At 34.3% G+C, this 22,946-nt stretch overlaps 1 protein-coding gene and 1 pseudogene across 1 annotated transcript in view; both read right to left on the minus strand.

Annotated features, from left to right (window-relative positions):
* CTNND2 (catenin delta 2) overlaps positions 1-22,946 on the minus strand; it is a 974,829-nt gene that overhangs the window by 151,626 nt on the left and 800,257 nt on the right. The gene's annotated exons all lie outside the window — the stretch shown is intronic.
* Positions 14,821-14,938, minus strand: LOC123232842 (annotated as a pseudogene).

A 22,946-nucleotide genomic window follows, 5' to 3' on the forward strand; every position in this document is an offset into this window, starting at 1 on the left:
GCTCAGCATTCCACAAGGTGATCCATAATGTGAGATGTTAATTTCATCTTAGTTAACAGTCCATGGCTAGGTTCCATAAAGTTGACTTTGTCCTTGTGTACTGTATTTCACTTAAACTAATAGACCTTTATCTTCTTTAAGCCAACAGTTTAAAAAAAATCCTACAAATAGAAAGGGAACTGGTCCTGTAAGAGTGTATCAGTTTCATTATTTGAGAGTGACAGCTCTGATACAGGATTCATTACATTCGGACAGATAGTAACATCAAGAGGAGGCCAACATCACTTTGAGGCATTATCAACTTCCTTGAAGCAGTAGTAAAATTGGCTGCTCCAAGGGTAGAAACTCCACAGTATTAAATCCATCTCCTAGAGCAATGGAGAAAGCAAAATAAATATTGTTTTTATCCCTTCCATTTCTACTTTGTCATGTTATGGAAGAAGCATGGAGCTACAAATGTGATTTTTCATGATCGTTTCTTGATGTAATAGATAGCATGTCGTATTTATGAATGTCCTTTCACTTGGCATAGACATTCATACCTATTTGCTCTTAGTAATAAGTCCAGACTTGCACAAGACTGAATCTTTTCGTGAATAATTGCACTTTGTAGGAATGGGATGGAAGTATAGATGAGAATCTCCTCTAAAGAAAAAAAAAACTATTTTAAAGATGGATTATATGTTGTAACATCACATGATCTTTGCTATAGATATTATGTAACTGGAATGCTGGTATAGATTAAAGAAGTTTGGTTAATTTTGTAGGTTGATAGACATAGTTAGAAGGTAACCAAAGAGGACACTGAGACCAATCCATTGTTTTATAGATGAAGTAACTGATTCATTGAACGATGAAGTGAAATTCCCAAAGTCACAAAGATAACAAATATCTGAGGAAGGATTTTAAAACTCAGACCTTCCTGACTCCAAGGTTAGAACTCTTCACTTTGGAATGTAGTTCCCTTTCTTCACCAGATCTTTTCCTTTTCTCCTTTTCTAGCTATTTTGCTATAAAGTATGATCAATGGTTAAATGAATGGACAATTTTTCTACTAATCTAGGTTATGCCCCATCCAGCTCTTTTCTAAATATCTTTTGCTGTGTTTCCTTCTTAATGGTTATTGACAAAATCAGAAGGAAATAAAAAAGGCATCTGATGTGAATAAGGATAACATTTGATGGCAACTAGAGATGAAGTGCAAAGATTTTTTTTCCTTCTGTTTTAAAGCCTTAATCATACTATAGTACAGGGGTCGGCAACCTTTTTGGCTGTGAGAGCCATAAACGCCACATTTTTTTAAAATGTAATTTCGTGAGAGCTGTACAGTGCTCACACTGCGCGCTCCTGTAACAGTGCCTGAAAAAAAATTGCCTTTATGGCTCCTGCAGAAAGAGCCATATCTGGCCCTCAAAAGAGCCAGATATGGCTCAAGAACCATATGTTGCCAACCCCTGTATGTTAGTACCGGAGACAAAGAACTATTTTAAAGTTAGTGACCTTAACTTAGAATCCTTTATTCAAACTTTTACTAAGTTAATAAAGAGAAAACCTTCCACTGTCTTTCAAAACACACTGCCACAAGTAATAAACACTATGAATCTCAATCATTATAAAATATGATAAGGAGGTTTGCAGATTGATTCATTTAAGAATGAAAGGAAATAATAGTTAGTAAATGGCTGTTCTAAACACAAAAACCTTCAGGAGTTCCATTTAGCAAGAAGATTCTTTGAGAAAACAATGATTGTATGATCATTATTTCTAAAAACAGAAACTCATCACATATCCTTAGAGCAATCACATCTAAATTGTACTTGCATTAGAATGGCCATATTTTGTATATTTAATAGCCCATATGGTGGGCTAATTGTGTGTGTGTGTGTGTGTGTGTGTGTGTGTGTGTGTGTGTGTGTGTGTGTTTTGCATTCACAACCATTGCCACAGGTAGACAAGTTTGATGCAAAAGGAATCCAAAGACGAAGGAATCTTAAGCCTTTTTTTAGTGAACAATTCTCTAAAATTAGACATGACAATAAGATGCAAAAATTAAAACCTTTCCCAAGTTATGAGAGGAGACTTTCTAAGCAAAATGAAGTGTTGGAATGAGAACTTGCTTCTCCAAGCACCAACCCTTGGCAGTATCAGCAAAACCTTTTGAATGGATTCCCTGAGTGGTTCCTGAGATATTTCTGCTGAATAGAATAACCTTATGCTCAAATTCTAAAACCAGGCAATCATCCAAATGAGATAAAACTGAAAGAAGAAAAATGGAATTATAGTGAAAATAAATTCTAATGCATTTGAGGGCTACTCTTTTTCCTTAATTAAAATTTTTAATAGTGTTTTTATATTTGATGTGTTTCCAACTTCATTGCTTCTAGATAATTTTAACAAGACTTGAAAAAACCGTGATGAGGGCAGCTGGGTGGCTCAGTAAATTGAGAGCCAGGCCTAGAGATGGGAGGTCTTAGGTTCAAATTTGGCCTCAGGCACTTCCTAACTGTTGTGACCCTGAGCAAGTCACTTAACCCCTTTTGCCTAGCCTTTATTGCTATTCTGCTCCAGGACCAATAAATAGTATTGATTCTAAGATGGATGGTAAGGTATTTAAAAAATTGTGACAGGGCTCAGTCTGGCAGTTTACATTTTCTTTTATAGCTTCTGAAAAATACTGTTCTTAAAAGTAACTTTTAGAAGGGCAGCTCAGTGGATTGAACATCAGATCTGGAGCCAGGAGGTCATGGATTCAAATTTGACCTCAGACACTTCCTAGCTGTGTGACCCTGGGCAAGTCACTTAACCCCAGTTGCCTAGCCCTTACCTCTCTTCTGCCTTGGAACCAATGATTCCAAGAGAAGAAGGTAGGGGTTTTCGTTGTTGTTGTTGTTGTTGTTGTTGTTGCTGCTGCTGCTGCTGTTTTTTAAAGGCACTCTTAGAGTTTAGGAAAATTTATATGAATTGAATCAAAGTTAAGTAAACAGAGCTTTGAAAACAATGTAGACAATGACCACAACATTAAAAGTGGAAACAATAGCAACAATACAAGAAACAAAAAGACCCATAGTGATGTATTATTATACTATATTGATCACAAAGTTTCACTTACATCCAACAAACAAACAAATAAAGTCAAAAAACAACATTGATGTCACCTCTATCTAGTAAGGACAACCAACAAATTACATTTACCAAGTTTATTCCTGAAGAAGATACAAAGCAATGTACTTCTCTCCCATTTGTGTAGGGGTTTGAGACTGTGGGTGTGGAACATAGTCATAATATTATTTGATATATGGTTTATTTCTGCTGAACTGCTTTTTCTTTCTTTCTTTTTAAACTGTTTGGCTTGCAGTCAAGAGGAAGGTAAAGGGCTATACTTAGAAATGAAGTTGATATACTAACAAGGTTATCCATATAATTTTAAAATAAGGATAGTTTGATATTGGCCTTTATGGGGCTTTTATCACAAAGAACACAAAATATAATTTGGCAGGAATTTGGTCTTTTTCATAGTATTAAGTTTGAAACTAATATTTTTGATAACAGATATGTACTAAGATAATTTTCTTATTTTTAAAATCTTTACCTTCTGTTTTAGAGTCAATACTGTGTCAGTTCGAAGGCAGAACACTAGTAAGGTCTAAGCAACTGGGGTTAAATGATTTGCCCCAAGGACACACAGCTAGAAGTGTCTGAGGCTAAATATGAACCCAGGACCTCCTGTTTTCAGGGCTGGTTTTCTCTCCACGGAGCCACCTAGCTGTCCTGATAACTTTCTTCTTAAGATATTCAATTATACCAATCTTGACAGAGTAATCATAGCCTGAAGTTATCTTCAGAAAAAAAAAAACAGACAATGCTGTCAAACTGGATGGTGGTTCCATAGTAAACTTGACTCAGTCCTTGGGAAAATGGACACACTTACTTCTAGTTAGGTGGCATGAGCTTAAATCTAGGTTTAGATACTTACAATTTTTTGACTCTGGCCAAGTCACTTAATCTCTGTTTCAATTTCCTCATCTATAAAATAGGGAAAATAATGGCACCTAAATCCCAGGGTTGTTGTGAAAACCAAATGAAATAATATTTGTAATAATACTGCAATATTAAATACTCAACAACTGTTGGTTTCCCTTTTTCCTTCTTTATCACCCATGACCATGCCAATTTGTAAAAAGAAACAATTTTCTTTTTATCACTTCAAACTTATGCCCATTATAAACAATATATAATTCTAATACATAATCTGACATTTTATAGGATTAAAGATAATGACTATGGATGACAATAATTTTCCTTGAGGGTCAAGCCTTAAAATCATATCATTGGCAGAGACTTCTTCAAGAAGAGAGGCATTGAAATGTACATAGGATGAAAATATCCTAATTTCAAAAATCAAAAATCTGAGACACCACTCTCCCCCCCAAGTCCAAGGATTCAAAGTCTTGACAATGTAAAGAAACAACTGAGATACATGGACAAAAAGCCAGATTAACAAATGGCTTTGAACTCTTCAGAAATTGGTTCTGACATTTACAATATGTTTGGTATGGAACAAGTCAAAAAGAGTTATGAGCTGCATTTTCCTTGTCCATAAATTTAGAGAATGGACCAGAACACAGGTTCCTCATCTGGATCCATGGAAAGTCTTTGGAGTTAGGGTCTATAATTAGAATTTTTAAAACTGTGGTTACTTTTTCAAAATAATTGATTTCTTTCATAAAACTATTTCTATTTTATGTATTTAAAACATTATTCTGAGAAGGGATCAATAGGTGTCACCTAATTGCCAAAGGGGATCACTAGGCATACAATAATGTTTAAGGACCCATGAACTATATGGTCTCTTCCCTCTCCAAATCCTATAGACCAGTGATAATGAACCTTTTAAAGAGCATGTGCCATTCCCCAACCCTCCCAGAGACTCTGTGCTGTATACCCACCCCACCATTATCCCAGAAAGGGGAGGGAATGCTTTAATTGGGCTGCGGGGCAGAGGAGTGGGTGAAGTGAGGACATTCATGGAGAGGGGAAGGAAAGTGTCCTGAGTTCTCTGCTCCCCATCTAGCTCTGGCTCTGCCTTATGTGAAGTGCTCCCATTGGGCTGCTGGAAAGAGGGGTGGGTGAACTGAAAAAATGTCTTTAGCAGCATGGTGGAGAGAGGGAAGGAAGAAGCTCCCCATAGTCTCTCTGACTTTGTAGTAACAAACTTTGGCAGGCAATGGCTCACGTGCCCACAGAGAGGGCTCTGGGTGCCCTTTTTGGCATACTTGCCAAAGGTTCACCATCATGGCTACAGACCAATGACCCAACAGTAATCTCTTCTTGTACCCTTCAATAAAAGAGTAGTCCTAAGTCAACTGGATGAACATAGAAATAGAGATGTTATAACTTTACTGTTATAAAACTTCTTTTAGGAAAAGAAGTGTCAATTTAAGTAGGGGTCAGATAAATAACTATTTTCCTGTAATATTGAAACATGATTCAGAATAGTGGTACTTTTTGATGAAAAGACTTCTTTAACACTCAGAGGTTTTGGGTTTTTTTTGCTACTGTAGAAATAACCATTATTTTAGAAATGTTCTCTTATGAAAAAAGTAATATTTCTTGCCTCTGTAGAGAGGGGTTCATTCTTTGGTATTTGGTGTGTGACAGCAAGGACAGGTTGGCACAGGGAGAATTGACAGAATTCTGGGAGATTTTAAAAATGTGGACTACATCACTCTTTGCTGGTCAAAGAGTTTAAATTTAGTATTAGAAAAGAACAACTGATTGTTCCTACATAGAAGGTGCTAGCTTTTTCAGAAAAATACAAGTGAGGGAATGTTTTTAATAAAAATATGTAATGTATAAGGACACTGGAAATGATGAAAAGAGCCAAATGAAAAAGAACTTTAAATGCTAAATAGAGTAGTTTGAAAGTGAGAAGGTAGAGAAAATTCACTAAGATCTTAAAAAGACATACCTACCCCTCAATTTTCTATCCAGATGTACTTAAATAATTGGTCACTTGAAAAATATGTTGGATATTATGGCTTAGGACTGAAAAACAAAAAAGACCTAAGACAAAATTTAAACAGGTTTTTTATGTATGCATGTGTATATATCTATAATCTATCTATCTATATCTATATCTCTAGCTCTAGCTCTACCTCTATATCTATATCTATACAGCTCCAACTGACTTACTTGAATGGTTCATTTACATAGAAAATTGGGGAAATGGATTTTTAAAGAGACATAAATATCATCATTTATTTTTTATAGCAGCTTAAACAATGTAGAGTAACTGGAGCAAAGAGGCCAAAAGAGTTTAGGAATGAACTCATTGAAGATATATTTTATCTTCTTGGCAAATAGTGAAATATCATATCTAAGGGAAAGAACTTGTACTAAATGACCTCTAAAGTATTTTTTATCCCTGAAACTTATCTTGCATTTTCTTATCACACCGTGAGCAATTTTCAACAAAAATTCACTTAAAATATTATGGAGGATGATGGAATTATGGATGGAAGAATATGAACAGTTTTATCACATAAAATAGAAATAAATAGGAGAGAAAAAATGTTTATAGAAAGCTTGATGATGCCATTCCAATGCATTTAAGAACATGACTAGAATAATCAGGTGAAAGATAGTTGGGAGGGGAAAGATGTCAATATTTATATAACATGGAATTTAATCAGAGGTCCTAATATGTTGGATGAAAGAGAAAGGTTACTTAAGAAAATGAGAGACTGGCCAAACACAATGTGTACAAACTAATTGAAAGTGATGCAATTTTGAGGCCATTAAGGGGAAAATTCAAGAACCTTTCCATAGCAAATGCCTGGAAAAATCATGGCCCTGTTTAGCATTTTTAAAAAGTGATTTAAAAAGTTAAAAATACCTGACATTTATTTTCCTGTTTTTACTAAATCTTTGTTATTAAATTTTATTAAAAAGTAGAAGGCATCCTTGATGAAAGTATAATGAGAAAATAGAATGGCTTCACACATGATATTCTATAGCAGATGACATCTTAATAGTTAAAAAACTGACTGAAAGATAAAAAGTGTGCAAGATCCATTATGCTTTTTATTCTCTAAAATAAAACAAAAAGAAAAAAAGGACATTTGTTTGGTAGAGCAAAATGCTGTCTTAAAATATTTTCTTCAGCATTGTATCATGGGAGACATTTAAAAATCACATATGGTTCCCTGATAACAAAACTAAGATACAATTATGTCTGATGATCCTCTGATTATTAATTAGGAAGCAAGTCATAAGAAAGCAAGAAATGTGTTCTCTAAAAGAAAGAGGAGATATCATGGCATTGTGATGAATGCTTGAAATCCTGGAAAATTACAGTTTCTCCTAAATAGATTCATAGTTACCTAAAAGGGTATAATATAACTACCCATACAGGAAAATAAAGATAAAAATGTCTGTCTTCCAGAGTGAGACATTCGGTTATATGGAAAAAACTGATTATAAATATTTTTCACAGACACACAAAAACCTGGACAATTAAATAGGTGTAGAATTGAATAGGAAAAAAAGGAAGCTAGATTGCTTTTGGAAAAATGAAGAGTACTCCTAATTTTTTCAAGCTTTTAAAATTAAAATGCCAATATATTGTTGGTGATGCTATAAGGATGAGAATGTCATAATTTCTAAGGAATAAAAATATCAGTTCAGAGAAAGGGCCAGGGTAATATGTATGGTGATGGAAATGTACTCTAGCATCATTAGCGGTGAAGAATTGCTCATAAGAGTCAACATAAAAGACAGCATCATGGAGATGTCTGAGTAGAAGCAAGGTTGGTTTGGTCCTATAGTGAGTCTGAATTGATACTCAATGGAATCTAGACACCCAGGAGAAGGGCCCTTGAATATTTTGTGGGCCCTCAGTAAAGGATTTATGAGAAGATATGAGTAAGAGTTATGTCAGATGTGAAAGCACAGATGGGTTTTAATTTATACAGAGCAAGTAATTACATAATATAATATTGTTAAATTTTTCTTGAAGAATCTACAAAATAAAATAGAGCTATGTTGGTCTCTCATCAGCAGAGTATGAGAAACCATAAGGGCAAAATCACATAGGATTACTGAATCATTTTTTTAATCTTTTCTTTGTCATAAGATAAATTCACTTTCAGGGCAGAGGGGTTGTATATCCAAAAATGACCGATATAAAAACTAAAAAAGATCAATCAATCAGATAAAAATTCATTTTTTAAAGCAAAGTAAACGATGGGCCTGGCAATGTACTGCTTCTGAGGATACAACAAAACAAAATAATACAAAAAGCCAGTCTCTTGTCTCAAAGATCTTGAATCTAAATGAGAGAAATGACCTACATAAATCACAGCATACTAGGAAAATCCAGAGGGTATAGAAGGAAATTTTAAAGGGGGAATAGCACTAGCAAGTGTAAAGGAATAGAAACTGCTTCTCAGAGGACTTGCCACTTGAGCTGTGTCTTAAAGAAGGCAAGGCTATCAATGAGCAGCAGGGAGAACATTTTAGGCTAGACTGTAAAGTACTTGGAGGAGGTAGGAAATGAAAAGATTAGAAAAAGAGCAAAGGGCTAGATTTAGAGACCTTATATACTAAATAAAAATCATTATACATGACTCTTTAGTGAATAGTCAATGGAGCTGACTGAGAAGGAAGAAAGAAGGGGACAAGGTCAGACTTAGGCTTTAGAACAATCACTTTGACATTTGTGTGGAGGGTGGATTAGAACAGGGAGAGATGACTCAGGGAGACTATTTAGAAGTCTAGGGAAGTGTTAATGAGTGGCTGAAGTAAGGTCCTGATCATCTAAGTGGAAAGAAAGGGATGGATGTAAACAAATACAGTAGCAATAGCAACAAGAGAAGAAAAAGCATGAAAAGAATCACAATTGGTAAATTGATAATAAAACTATCTCTTTTCAAAGACAATGAGATTATACATATAGAAAATTCTAAAGATTCAACTAAAAATTAGTTGAAACTATCAATAACTTTAGCAAAGTATCAGGATATAAAATCGAATACATAAATCATGGGAATTTCTATATATCACATAGATAGGGTAAAATATTTAGGAGTATGACTGCCAGCAACCCCAGAAACCATATGAACATAATTTAAAAAATATTATACACATAAAGTCAGATTTAATAATTGGAGAAATAATAATTTTTTATGGGCAGACTTAGCTAGTATACTTTAAATGAGAATTCTACCTAAACTGAAATTTTATTTTATTGAACTAGAAGAAATGATAACAAAATTCATTTGGAAAAAAACAAGAGGTCAAGAATGTCAAAGGAATTAATAAAAATTGTAAAGGAAGGAAGATTTTGGATGACATAAAGTAATAATGATCACAACTATCTGGTACTAGCTAAGAAAAAAATTAGATCTATGGACCAGAAAAGATATACAACAAAGATTTATTAAAAGATCATAGTAAACTTTTGTTTGACAAAAGTGAAGGTCCGAGTTTTTGGAATAAGAATTCACTATCTGGTAAAAAAAATGTTGGGAAAATTGGAAATAAATCTGGCAGAAACCAGATAAAGACCAGTATCTTACATTATTTGACAAGATAAGATCAAAATGGATACATGACTTTGGCATAAATATCATGAGCAAATCAGAAGAACAGAGAACATTACATGTAAAATTTATGGATAGGATAATAATTTATGAATAAATAAGAGATAAAATTTTGAGATGTAAAATGGATAAATCTGGATGCATAAAAATTGAAAAGGTTTTATACAAATAAAATTAATGTAGGCAAAGTTAGAAGGAAAGCAATAAACTAGGAAAAAATTTATAGACAGTTTCTTAGATAGAGGTCTCATTTATAAAACAGAGAGACAAATGTCAAATATGCAAGAATATGGAACATTCTCCAATTAATAAATGACCAAAAGATATGAATAGTTTTTAAATGAGAAATCAAAGCTACATATAATTTTTTAAGTGCTCAAAATTCTTCATTAGAGAAATGCAAATCAAAACAATTATGAGATATCCTCTTATACCTATCAGTTTGGCTAACATGGTGAAAGGTCAAAAAGACAAATGTTAGAGGAAATATGGAAAAATGGAGACACTAATACACTGTTGGTGGAACTTTGAACTAATCTGACCATTTTGGAGTGAAAGCTGGAATTGTATTTAAAGAATTTTAAGATTGTTTATACCTTTTGACCCAACAATAGCAATATGAGGTTTATTTCCTGAGGTGATCAAGGAAAAAGGAAAAGAATCATCTGTCACTAGACCAATACTGAGGGCTTTTCCAGTCCAGTAGAAACTCCCAGATTCTGTAGCCCAATAGTTTTAGATAGCAGTTCTCTTTTTGGTGGCTAAGAACTGGAAATTGAAGTGATATCCATCAATTGGGGGATGGTTAAACAAGTTGTAGCATATGATTGTGATAGCATATTACTTCATTGTAAGAAGTAAGGAACAGGTTAATTTTGTAAAAACATGGAATGACCTACATGAAGTTAAATGAGCAGAATCAAGAGAACATTATATACAGCAACAGAAATATTCTTTGAAGAATGACTTGTATATGTCCACTTCCAGAGAAATAATTGATAAATAGAAATAAGATAGTTATATAAATGTGTGTGTGTATCTTTTTGTCAAATGATGTCTTATGAGCAAGGGTGAGAGGCAGTGAATTAGTTAGGTATTTTAATGTAACAAACAATTTTTAAAAAAAGAAAATAAAAGGACTCAGTGACCAAAAATAAAATGAGAGAAAGAAATTTCAAGAACTGGAAGCTTAATGGTGAAGTGATCATATAGAAGATGAGAACCACAACAAGGTTGTAAACATGAACGATTAGAAGGGTATGGTGTTCCCAGTAGTAATGAGTAAGTTCAATTTAACTAAAAAATTGAGGTACATCATTCAATGGGGAGGTTTTGGAAGTTTCTTCTTTTATTTAGAAAATGTTTTTTAGACGTGAAAATGGAGTAGTTAAGAGTTTTCAAAAAGTTAATTTGAGATTGGAAATAATTTCCTTTTATTTTTGAGATGAAGCCTTTGAATATTTGTTGAACTACTTTAAAATTTTTCTTGTTACCCCAAAGTATATGTTTAATGTCGTATATCATTATTTAAATAAAATATTTAAGAATATGTTAACAGGAGGATCATGTTTTTGAATCAGGAAAATTATTTTTGTGTAGTAAGAAGGATGGAGTAAAGAGGGTAGGAAATAGAGTACCAAAGGGCGACCATCAAGAAGTTTAAATGAACAACAGTTTGGGGGCAATGTAAGAGAGTCTGTCTATTAGAAATGAAGGAAGGGGTTGCTACCCAGATGATTTTAATAAATATGAATATCAATAATTTATGAAATTTAAAGATATGCTACAAGGAATTCTTGTATTTTATAGTTTTAAATTGGTAGAGAATTATTGCTTTACTCAAATGGCTACATGCCCCAAACCTTTATATGCTTAAGGGGAAAAGGAAAAGTTTAAATTCTTCTGTTCAGAATAAACCTACACATTTCCTTTATTTTAAAGTATGTTATTATTGATAACTTTAGCTTTTAGGTAACCAAATTTTCTTTCTGCTACCTTCCCTTCTCAGTTCCAAAAAGGCATATCATTAAAAAACAGAATATTCTTCTATAGGAAAAAAGAAGCCTACACATTTTCTTGATCTCCTTCTTGACTTTGGTTGGGGGGTATGATATTGTCTAACAGATTTTTTGTTTGTTTGTTTTGGGTTTGGGAGACAGATTTTTAAAAATGAAAGCAATAAGGTTAGCTGGCATTGCCAAAATATTATAAGGTTTTCAGAGCACTTTAAAAATATTGTCACATTTTATTTTCATAACATCCTACCTAGGCAATTAAAAACAGGAAGCTAAGAATGTGTCTAAGATCACACAGCAAGTTGTGTCTAACTCAGGGTTTGAACTCAGGTATAGCACTGTACTATTTAGACTAGAGCTTGAATTTTTATCAAAAGCTCTTGAAATAAGCTTTTCTTTCTTTCCATACTTTTTTTTTTGGTCACAACTAATGATATGGTATGAGCCACTATGCTCTATGTACAGAACTTTTACTGCTGAATTGTATCTTCTGCACATAAATAGATAAGCTCTGCTTACCCAGCTGACTGTCTTCCCATTACATGGATTTCTGTCCCAATTAGGAGGCAGTGCATTTGCAGTGTGAAATCTGTTTTTTGGGGAAAAATCCCAACTAGCTAGATTTTCTGATCATTATCTTGATTAAGTGAAATGTTTTATAGGCAAGAGAGATCACAAGATCAAAGACATGTAGCTACCACAACATAGAAACATCCTGTCTTTAAAATGCTACTTTTTCCTCCCAAGCGAAGTCACATATTGGCAAAGAAGGAAAAATTTTACATGCAGAAAATGGATCTGAGTAAGTAAATTGTCAGTGAATATTCTCCTGTGCAGTGTTCAGTTTAATTAGGCTGCAGCTGGTACTAAGTACATTAAAGAGAAGAAAAAAAGAAAGAAAAACAACCTTCTACTACTCTTTCCCGGTTCGGTTTAGAGAGCCCTGCTACTAACTGATTCTGTTTTTACAGTTTCATTATCATTGCCAGTTTTTTTTTGTATTTAAAAGCTCCAAATAATTGTAAAAAGCCTGAAGAGAAATGAGCCTTTGTGTTAAAGTCTTAAGAATTTTGCAGAAAAGGGTAAATCATGCATCTGAATTCTCCTGTGAGCTGTTCAGATGAAATGGTCTACAGCTGGTGCTGACACTGTATGGAAAGAGGATGAAGTTGATGGCTAATTAGCTATATTTATATGGCATTCCATTGTCTCCTGTTCCCCTCTGTCCTTATAGGTTTCTTTGTAGAGGTTATGAAGGGCTTTGTGGCTGTGAGATTAGAACCCTAAATTTACGCAGTGTCAAGATAAGCTTTCTGAGTTAAAGAATTTAAAAAGAAGGGCCATGTTTAGGTCTCTCACTTCTAAGATGTACTAGCCATGGGATTCTGGGCAGTCACTTAACCAATAAGTGGTCTAGGTCAGAGCTGTCAAGCATGGGAACTGGGGGCGTGTGGCCCACAACCCTTCAAAGTGTGGCCTCAACCAGACAAAAATGTAACTGGGAAATATTTGACAAAATAAATGAAAACCTAGCAAAATATAGACAGTATTGCATTTAAAAATGAAGTCAATATGCGACCTGCAGAAATCCTTATGTATGCATTAGTGGCTCCATTTCTATTTGAGTTTGACCTCTGTGATTCTAGGCAACTTTAAAATAGCACATTGCAAGAGAGTGCTGGCCTTTATTAGGAGATGGCCTTTCTTCAAATGAGAGTTCTTTATACCAATGAAATCATCAGTTTTGCTGATGATATTCAATTCAATAGTAAAGACAATCCACACAGGGTTTTTCTTAGGGCACTTTGGTAACGTGGAGGAAAAAAATAACTAAAAAAAAAAAGAATATGGAAATGTAAAAGATTAGAGGTCAGTTCTCTAAACAATAAGTAGGTCCCTTGATGGACTCTTAATTTATGCTTCTTCCTAAAGACGTGGTGGCTGGCAAACCACTAAATTCAGCCTTCTTCCATATCTGGAATTCTTAACCATTCTTAATTCTGCTTCTCCCAAGGAACCTTGAGTCTGTGGCCACATCCCTCACTCTTCCCTGGCTCCTCCAGCCCACCTATCATGCTCCTCTTCTCACATTGTTTATCTTGAATTCTGCTTCAGATAACCATTGCTGACCCTTAGTCAACAAAGACAAGTAGTGAAAGAGACACAGTACTAAATTCTTGAATAATTAAGAGATATTAACGGAGCCTTGTGAAACGCTTTAACACCTTTATAATACCGTCATTGATATGAGTGCAACATTTGTTCATAACATTTTCTACAGCAAGGGAAAGGATAATAGGAATAAAATCACAACCATTTATGGAGAGCAATAGGGAAGCGTCGGTACATCAAAATGTGCAGCTATGACCTTTTAAGTCTCATATTACTTGTTGCTTCCAGGACGTGAAATATCATGTCTTGAGAGTCAACAACTCTTGGCATATGGTGAGGTGAAAGCAAATTGAGACTATATTGAAACCAGCCGAGGGGAAAGAAGTGGCAGCTGAAATAAACAGATGGTTAGAGAGGAAATGATATTAAGCAGTAAAAGAAAAAAAATGTGGCTAGAGACAGAAAAAAAGGAAAGTTGTTAAAAAACATAGTACCACCTCACTGATATCAAAGAATATGAACTTGAAAGCATCAAGAATGTAATTTAAGGAGAGGTCTTGAGCTCTTAATAAAAATTAAAGTTCAAGGATTTCAACTGTTACTTAGATTTAGAATAATTAAAAGAAATTCTGAGACAGGGTTAGTTTTGGGCTGGTAATAAAATTCAGCTTTGATTTATTTAATAGATGGCTGCTATAAAGTCTTTGGGCTCTCACATCAAGGGGAGCAGTTTTGCATTAAACAAGGGGGTCACTTAATCAATGAGAGATATTAAAGATTTAAAAGTACCTTTTGGATGCTGAGATGTCTTGGAAAGTAATCTTTTCTATTTAAGACTTAAGCTTTTGACCTTTAGAATACAATACTGTCTAGCCAGCTAGGTTAAAAAAAATTTCATGTGGTATTTCAGGAGGCCTCCTAAACTGTACATATAAGCCTGGTACAAATGAATGTGGTTGGTAATTCTGAAGGAAGTTATCAGACAAAACAGAGACACTGTTCATTGTTTGGTGGCAACATTAAATTAATTGTTAATCAAAATTAGATTAAGATAAGTTTGAAAGCAATTGGAGAAGTGTTTAAAAACTAGTAGGAGGTATGAAGGTAGGAAAGTACATTTGGTACCTTTCTGCCTACAGAGTGACTTTACACAAAGACAGAAATGAACAGATACTAAGCTTGATCTTAGCCAAAAGGCTGAGAAGTGATAAAGACAAATGAAATAAGAGGGGAAACTATATTGAAAAATAAACTGTAAATAACTTTTAAAAACCCAAGATGCAGAATATGAACTGATGCAAAGTAAGAAAAAACTGGAAAACAAAACTCCCAAAGACTACAAAAATTTAATAGAATAATGAATTAAAATAGAAATTGAATATTATATAATTTTAATGACCCTTTCATCTTTGTTGCAGAGGCATAGAGTAGTGGGTATGGCACCCTACATATATTTTTGAATTTGACTGATATATTGGTTAATTTAATGAACTATACCCCCTCTCCCTCCAATTTATTTTTAGTTGAAAATAACAAAGATGACTCGCTGGATGCAAAAGGATAAAGAAGAAATGAAGGAAAGAAGGATAAATTGTGAAATGAAGATCAAATAAAAAGAAAAGATAACTATAATATTTTACATAAAAAAGCAATACCAGGCATGGACAAAAGAACATGCATTTAACATGATAGAGATTCTTACCAATGGTTACCAGTGACCTGAATGAAGAGAAAGATGGTATGCTTATCAAATTTGAGGATCCTGTGACAATGGGAAGACAAGCTAGGAGAGGGTGTGAAGGAATCAGAATACAAATAGATCTATATAAATATGCGAGGACAATGATAATCCAGCATGGTGAATTCTAGTAAATGTTTTAATAAAATAAGCTGTAAATTTCAGATACAGTAGACATGGTTTGACAGTAGTTTATGTGAAACATTCTCATTTCAGTTGATTGCACTCAATTTACATGTGACATCACATAAAAAAAAGAAAAACAAGAACCTAATGAGATCTTATTTCAATGTTCTGAAAACCTGTGCAAATATTACCTTCATCTTATGAAGAGTCAACAAGATTTGCTATGATTTAAATATCATTTTTTGTCAGTTTGATAGTAAGCTTCTCTGAATTTAGTTAGGTTGGTCCATGATCTAGTACAAGTCATCGTTTTATAAAAAAGGAAGTGCAGGCCCAAAGGCATTTCTTTCAACTTTAAGATCCTATGATTCTATAAATTAGGATCAGGAAGGTGGATTTTGGCATAATGTATAGGAATGTTTTGGAAGTTTTTGTTATGTAGAAGGAAAAAGGCTTTGACATTATTGATAGTGATTGCTACAAAAACACTGTGGGTTAAAATTATTCTAAGATCACTTTAGTAAAGAGCTAGAGAAACTCACACAGAACAAAACTACTAACATTACCACTCAGTACCCCTGAAATGCAGATTACTCTATGCCAGTCACTTAGATGAAAAACATCTTTACTCCAACAATGGAGAAGTCTTTTGGAAGGCTAGCACTCTAACTTTGGGACTTGCATACAGTGGACAGAGAACGATTACTTCCTTGATGTTGTGGATTGAGGAAAAAACCATTATGGGAGGTATTTCTAATGATTGTACTATAGTCAAGTTTCAGTTTGAGCAACTCTAACAATCCATATGGTGATGCTCTACCTATCAATTAGCATTCTGTGACTTTACAGTGGCAGAAAGTAATTTCAGTGTAGTCGCATAATTCCTAACAAAAATGAATACTTGTGGCAAAACAAAACCAATCAAACAAACAGAAACCAACAATGAATTGAAGCAAAGGTGCTAAAAGTATCCAGAACGTCTTTGTTTATCTATTAAGTCCTGATCAAGCCTTGCTGGAGATAATCAAAGAAAGTCTTCAGATGTAATGATGCCATGAAGTTGACTCCTTGCAGAGCGACATGTTGATTGATGAAAAACCCAGCAAGTCTTGTCCAATCTTAAACAACATACTTCCCAGAATCCTATGTAGGCTGCTACATCCTTTCAGCCTTTCCATTTGTATTTAGGAGATGTGATGTGATAGCTCCAGGTCAGATAAGGTTCTTGACAACAGATTCCTTTAAATCAAATCATGTAAATGCAGACCCATCAAAGAACTGTGATTACGGCACAAGATGTGTGAGGAGGTACAAGCTGCACTTAAAGATCCTAACTTCCTTTCTTCTGGATACTCTGCTTCTATTAATGCATATTATAAAGATCTTTACAATAGATTTGTAAAACCATAATAGAGGTTTAGTTGGGGCTTCCAGGTCAGTCCTTCAGTTAAAATTAAATGACTTTGTGTTAGGCTAAGTAGCTTTGAATAGGGTGTAAATATTGATTTAGGGTTTTCCTCCTTTTTTCTGTTTTAAAACTTGATAAACACACAAAACACAACCATTTCCTTACATTCTAACTGAAGAATCAGCTCACAATTCCTCTTGAAGAGCAACAATTATTTAGATTTCTTCAATACCATCATAATATCACATGTTGCTTAGCTCAAGTGAATTAAGTTTTGTCAAGTATTTCCCTGCAGTAAGAAGAAGGAAAAGACAAATGGCAGATCCTTGTCCATGGGTACTTTGTGAGTGCTTTATTGGCAATGCACTGGTGTCTCCACAAGTTACATCCAAACATTAAATAATAATGCTAACACAAAGTTTGTAGCCCAATAGGTACTTCTAATTAGTTCAAGGATGCTTTGTTTGATTAGATGCTAAGTTCACTAGAAAAATGATACTTTCTAGCTTTGAAATGAATTGTTATAATGACTACAGGAAGATAGAATGATTCTCTTTGTAAACTCCCATGTCCTTGAGGAATTCCTAGGAAGTCGATCAACAACTTCAAATAGTCAAATTGTTTTAATAGTTTGCACGCTTAGGATATGCATTTATTTGTTGATTTATTCAGCACATATGTATTAAGTGTTTACTATGTGAAATTGCTTTCCCAACTTGATCCTGGGTCTTTTACACAGCCATCTAGCAGTGGGGACCATAAAGGCATGAGTCTATTGCACACATGACTCAATTTCTGTAAATTCCAGCTATATTAACTGAGTAATTATTATAATTCTGAAGAATGCATTGTAGCTTCAGTAACTTTGGAAATAGGTCCTGTGAGAAAAAGCACTGTGGGAAGCATATGCAGTGGGATTTGATTTCAACTAATGTGTGGGATGAATATGGAGTGTGAATCTATTGCATTTTTGCATTTTGCTGACCCCGTTGGCAAGAGTTCATTGTTGATATATGGTAGATGGTATTTATATTAGAAAACATTCCTTTAATTTCTGTGACAGATAATGAGGATGTCTCAATGTGTATGGTCCTTTATGGGTCATTATAAATATCAAATCGGGTGTAGAGACCTCATTGTGAATTCTACATACAAAGAGACTGGCACATGTTGTCTAAGAAATTTCTCACATTATACGGTTGAAACAGATGGCACAGTTCTACAATGAGCAGGAATGTACTCATATGTCTGTTGATTCTGCCTGTTAAATTTAAATGTCTGAACAACGATGGCGGTGGTAAGAAGCATATATTTTATAATCTCAGGATCATCAACTGTCTTATTTTTAGATGAACAGGTTTAATGAAGGATCTTATTATGGCATATGCTTGGGATTATAAACTGTCAGAAGCCCAGCAGGATTATATTCTATTTGGTTTGCTTCAAGATAGAAGGGAAGTCTCTCGATATATGAATGAAAAGAAGTAGATTTCTCAACAATCAAATTCTTAATGTAGCTCACAACACTAATGTAAAACACTGTTTCCTCAGGTTCTAAAGTAGAGATCATATTAGATTCTTATTGGCAGTATCTGAGAGTGATTTTGTACATCCCATAATTATACAACATTCATGGAATCCTGTCCTTTCAGCTATAAAACAGAGTGTGATAGCAGTAAAAGGAAAGGGAGAAGAAAGCCCTCAAATGGTCTCTGTTTACTGGTGGGAAGCTATTCTTGGCAAACCCCAACCTAATGACACTGCTATACAAGCCTGCAGGAACCCAAAGGGACAGGAACTCAATCAGAGAAGTAACAGTTATTGGATTATATGATCTTGTGTAATACATAAAAACTTAAAATATATTTAAATTTATTTGGGAAAAGTTTGGAGAAGTCATTGGGCAGGCAGGATTGTTATTCAGATATTTCAGTCAGGTCCAAATCATTGTTATCCCCATTTGGGGTTTTCTTGGCAAAGATAAGAGACTGGTTTGCCGCTTTCTTCTCCAGTTCATTTTACAGAAGGGGAAACTGAAGCAAATAGGAGTTTAGTGGCTAGCAACTGTCTGAGGCGGGATTTGAACTTAGAATGACTCCAATCCTGGCTGGGTTCTATCCACTGTGCCTAGCTGCCCCATCCAGGATTAGTTCCAAGAATTATAATTGAGAGGAGAAAAGTAGGAGATAAATCAATTATTATCATGAATGATTATCAGTGTCTTAAATGAAGATAAAGATGGCATACTTATCCAATCTTTCCCTAGAAGCCTTCCCCAACCCCTCTAGTGCCATCCCTCTGTTAATTATTTTCCATTTATTCTGAAAATAACTTGCATTGTACATATCTGTGTTCATGTTTTCCCCACAATTAGATGGTTGGTTCCTGGAGGGTAGGCAGTATCTTTTGCCTCCTTTTGCCTCTAGCATTTACCACAGTGCTTAACACATGATAGGCACTAAATGTTTATAGATTTTTTATAGATAGATCTGAAGATCATATGTCAATGGAGGAACTAGTAAGGAATAGGATGGATTGTGGGAATTGAGCTTATAGATGTCACTGAACTGGGACTGCCTGGATGCTCTGGAGATGAGGGTATTTTTTTCTGTTTATTTGTCAATGACTCATAGTAAGTGTTAGAAATATGTTCAGTGAAATGAAATAATTTAAAGGCACCAACAACTGGTAGGCTCACCAAAATTTAGTCAAACACAGTAAGAGAAAATACTTTATTAAGGAACTGGAACCATTTAATTATTTTGGTCAAATATAAGTCAATTTGATTTTAAGTCAATAAAATCTCAAGGGAATATGAGTATCATTTAAAAGCAGGATATTAAAGTCTTTCACTAAAATCACTGTTGTTGAATCCTTTAGTCTTGTCCAACATTTTGTGACCTTATATAGAATTTTCTTGACAAAGATCCTGGCATGGTTTGTCATTTCCTCTTTCCAGGGATTAGACAAACAGAAGTTAAATGACTTGCCCAAGGTCACATGGCTAGTGTCTGTGGCTGAATTTGAACTTAGGTCTTCTTGGCCCTAGGTCTAGTACTTTTTCCACTGAGCAAGCTATCTGCCTCTTAGGAAAATCTTATTCTCCACTAAAGTACTTTTTAATTTTATTATTATTTTTATAGTACTTATGGGGCTGTGGTGATGAGCCTGGAACCTTAAAGGCTATATCATTGGAGTATGAAATTTATTGGTCTCTACTAAACTGGAAATGTTTTAAGGATAGACCCAAATATGGACCTTATGACTGTCATCAGAGAACAGCCCAGCTAAGTGAGGAGACAGAAGTATAGCAAATGGTAATAATTTTTCTTTTTTGCTACAGCAACTTTCTTCTTTTCTTTTCTTTTCTTTTTTTTTTTTGTTAAAAAGCAAACATCCAACATCTCTTTCTCTAACTCCAACCCCAAATGAGAATGAAAAACAAAACCCCTGTTACAAACACATATAGTCAAGCAAAAAAAAAATTCTGCTCTGGCTGTGTCCAAAAGAAAAGTATAAATATCTATAATGATATACATATACCTACATGTCTCATTGTGTCCTGAGTCTTTCACCTCTCTAACAGGAGGCAAGTCATGTGTTTCATCATTAGTTCTTTGGTATAATGGTCAGTTATTACATTGTTCAGAGTTTTTAAGTCTTCAAAGTTTCTTTATTATATTGTTGCATATATTTTTTGACTGATTCTATTCACTTTTCTTTGTATCATTTCATATAGGTCTTCCCAAATTTCTCTGAAACCGACCCATTTATAATTTCTTAAAGCAATATAGTATTCCATCAAATTTACATATCATAACTCATTTAATTATTCTTCAATCAATGGTAGCCCCTCATAGTCCTGTGCTTTGCCACCTCAAAAAGAACTTGAAATATTTTTGTACATCCTTAGGGTTTATTTTGCCTAAGAGTAATCCCTATCTTAATTTCTCTCCTCTCCAACAACTCTTTTTTCATCTTCCCCACCACTGTATCTTTCAAAACCACCTACTTAAGCATTGATGGTCAGTGGTCATAATGATAAAAATAAGAATCTATCTATCTATCTATCTATCTATCTATCTATCTATCTATCTAATTAATATTATATGAAATGTGGATTATATCTTTCCCAGTTCTTTATTTAATTCCCCTCCCTCAAGTTGGGGGTTATAATTAGGAAGTAAGATCATTGTGAATTACATAGTGGCAATTTTAAAGAAGCTTTTATCCTAAAATAGTTTATTCTACATCTTCATGAGGCCTTATTACGAAACAGGAATCATCTGTTCCAATGAGTTTCATCCTGTGTGTCATAGACCCCTGGGGGTGGGTTGGGTTATGAAATTCTGTCTGAAAATTCATATGCAAAGACATAAGTAAGCCAACAGACATGGTAGATAATAAATGTCTTGCATACGTATATATTATGATTTTTGTAAGCATATGGAGATGATGCTTGTGATGAATAAAAAATATACCTAAAAGCACTAAAAAAAACCCTAAGGATCACTGAAAAACAGCCCTCAAAATGCATCCTTATCTATTCATTGCCAAATGACCCAGAAGAAAGCCTTCAGCATGTTTGGTATAAGCTTTGCAGAAGAGAAATGGAGAGGTTGTAACCTTCACTGTCATCATTAGGTGGAGAATACATCAAAATAACAAAGACTCAGTCAATGAAACATTTATTTCTGCAGAACTTCCTTGGTCAAAGTGATATTGATTTATAAGCTACCCACAAATGGATGATTCCCATTTTGCATATGGATAAATGCATTTAAGGAGCTAATTAGTTACTGCCTGAAAAGAATGGCCAGATTTCATGTTACTGCTAAGAATGAATCTATTTGTAAAATTTTTAAATGGGGGGAAGGAGATCCTATTGAATGAGATTCCAAGGGGACAGACATTAAATCAAAAGAATGGTGTTCAGGACCTTTCAGCTGTCATATCTAATAGAGGTCATACTCTGGAATGAGAACAAACCAAACACCTGATTAAAACTCTCCCCCCAAAATTAATGTATCCTCCATTTTTTTTGTGAACCTTTGTATGCTTACCTTTAGCGCATATGAATTAATTTGATTTAAAAAAAAAAGACCTGTTTTGGTTCTATGATTGTAGAGTCCTGCAAAAAAAATGGTAGGAAGAAACTTGTTTTATTTTTATTAACCCAAGTTACATTCAGTTTGATGATTTCTAGAAGTGGTTAGAAGTGTATTGGGCAGAACTTGGGTCTTGAAGATAGAAATTCTCACACCTCTGACACATTCTAGATAGCTCTGTGATCCTTAGAAAGTCATTTACCCCTCAGTACACTATCTGGGGTACCTAACTCCCTGGGCTGCTATGAAGATCAAGTGAAATAATATTTGTAAAGTGCTTAGTGCCTGGTATCTAGTGGCCTCTTAATAAATGCTTGTTTCCTCTCTTCCTCTCTAGGCAACTCTCTAAGATTCTAAGTTGCAAGAGATGTGCAGGAATTTTCCTCCTCAGAGAGTTCCCTATACCCACAAAATCACTACTCCAGTCTCCTATCTTTGCTGTGTTTAAAATGGAAGAAGTCGCTAGGGCCCACCTTTACATTATATGAACTCTACAAAAGCCAATTTGAAAATCATGAGGAGAAGAAAGAGAAACAGACACTTGATGCTTCCAAATGTAGGAGACCTGTGTTGTCTGGGCAAACCAAACCATTTGGGTTACACTGAAATTAAGCAGCAGGGAAATGATGGAGGCTGTAGGAAGAATGGAAATAACCTTTGGATTCTAAATGACAGTGGAAGTTACAACTCTGGTGGCATCAAACTGAATTAGGACTTTTTGTTTTTCTTTTTTTTTTTTAACAACTGTTCCAATGAGAAAGGGATATTTAACAAACTGGAAAGCCTAAGTGACTGATATATATTGACATATATATATATATATATATATATATATAT

The sequence above is a fragment of the Gracilinanus agilis genome, chromosome 1, assembly GCF_016433145.1.
Source record: "Gracilinanus agilis isolate LMUSP501 chromosome 1, AgileGrace, whole genome shotgun sequence".
Lineage (NCBI taxonomy): Eukaryota > Metazoa > Chordata > Mammalia > Didelphimorphia > Didelphidae > Gracilinanus > Gracilinanus agilis.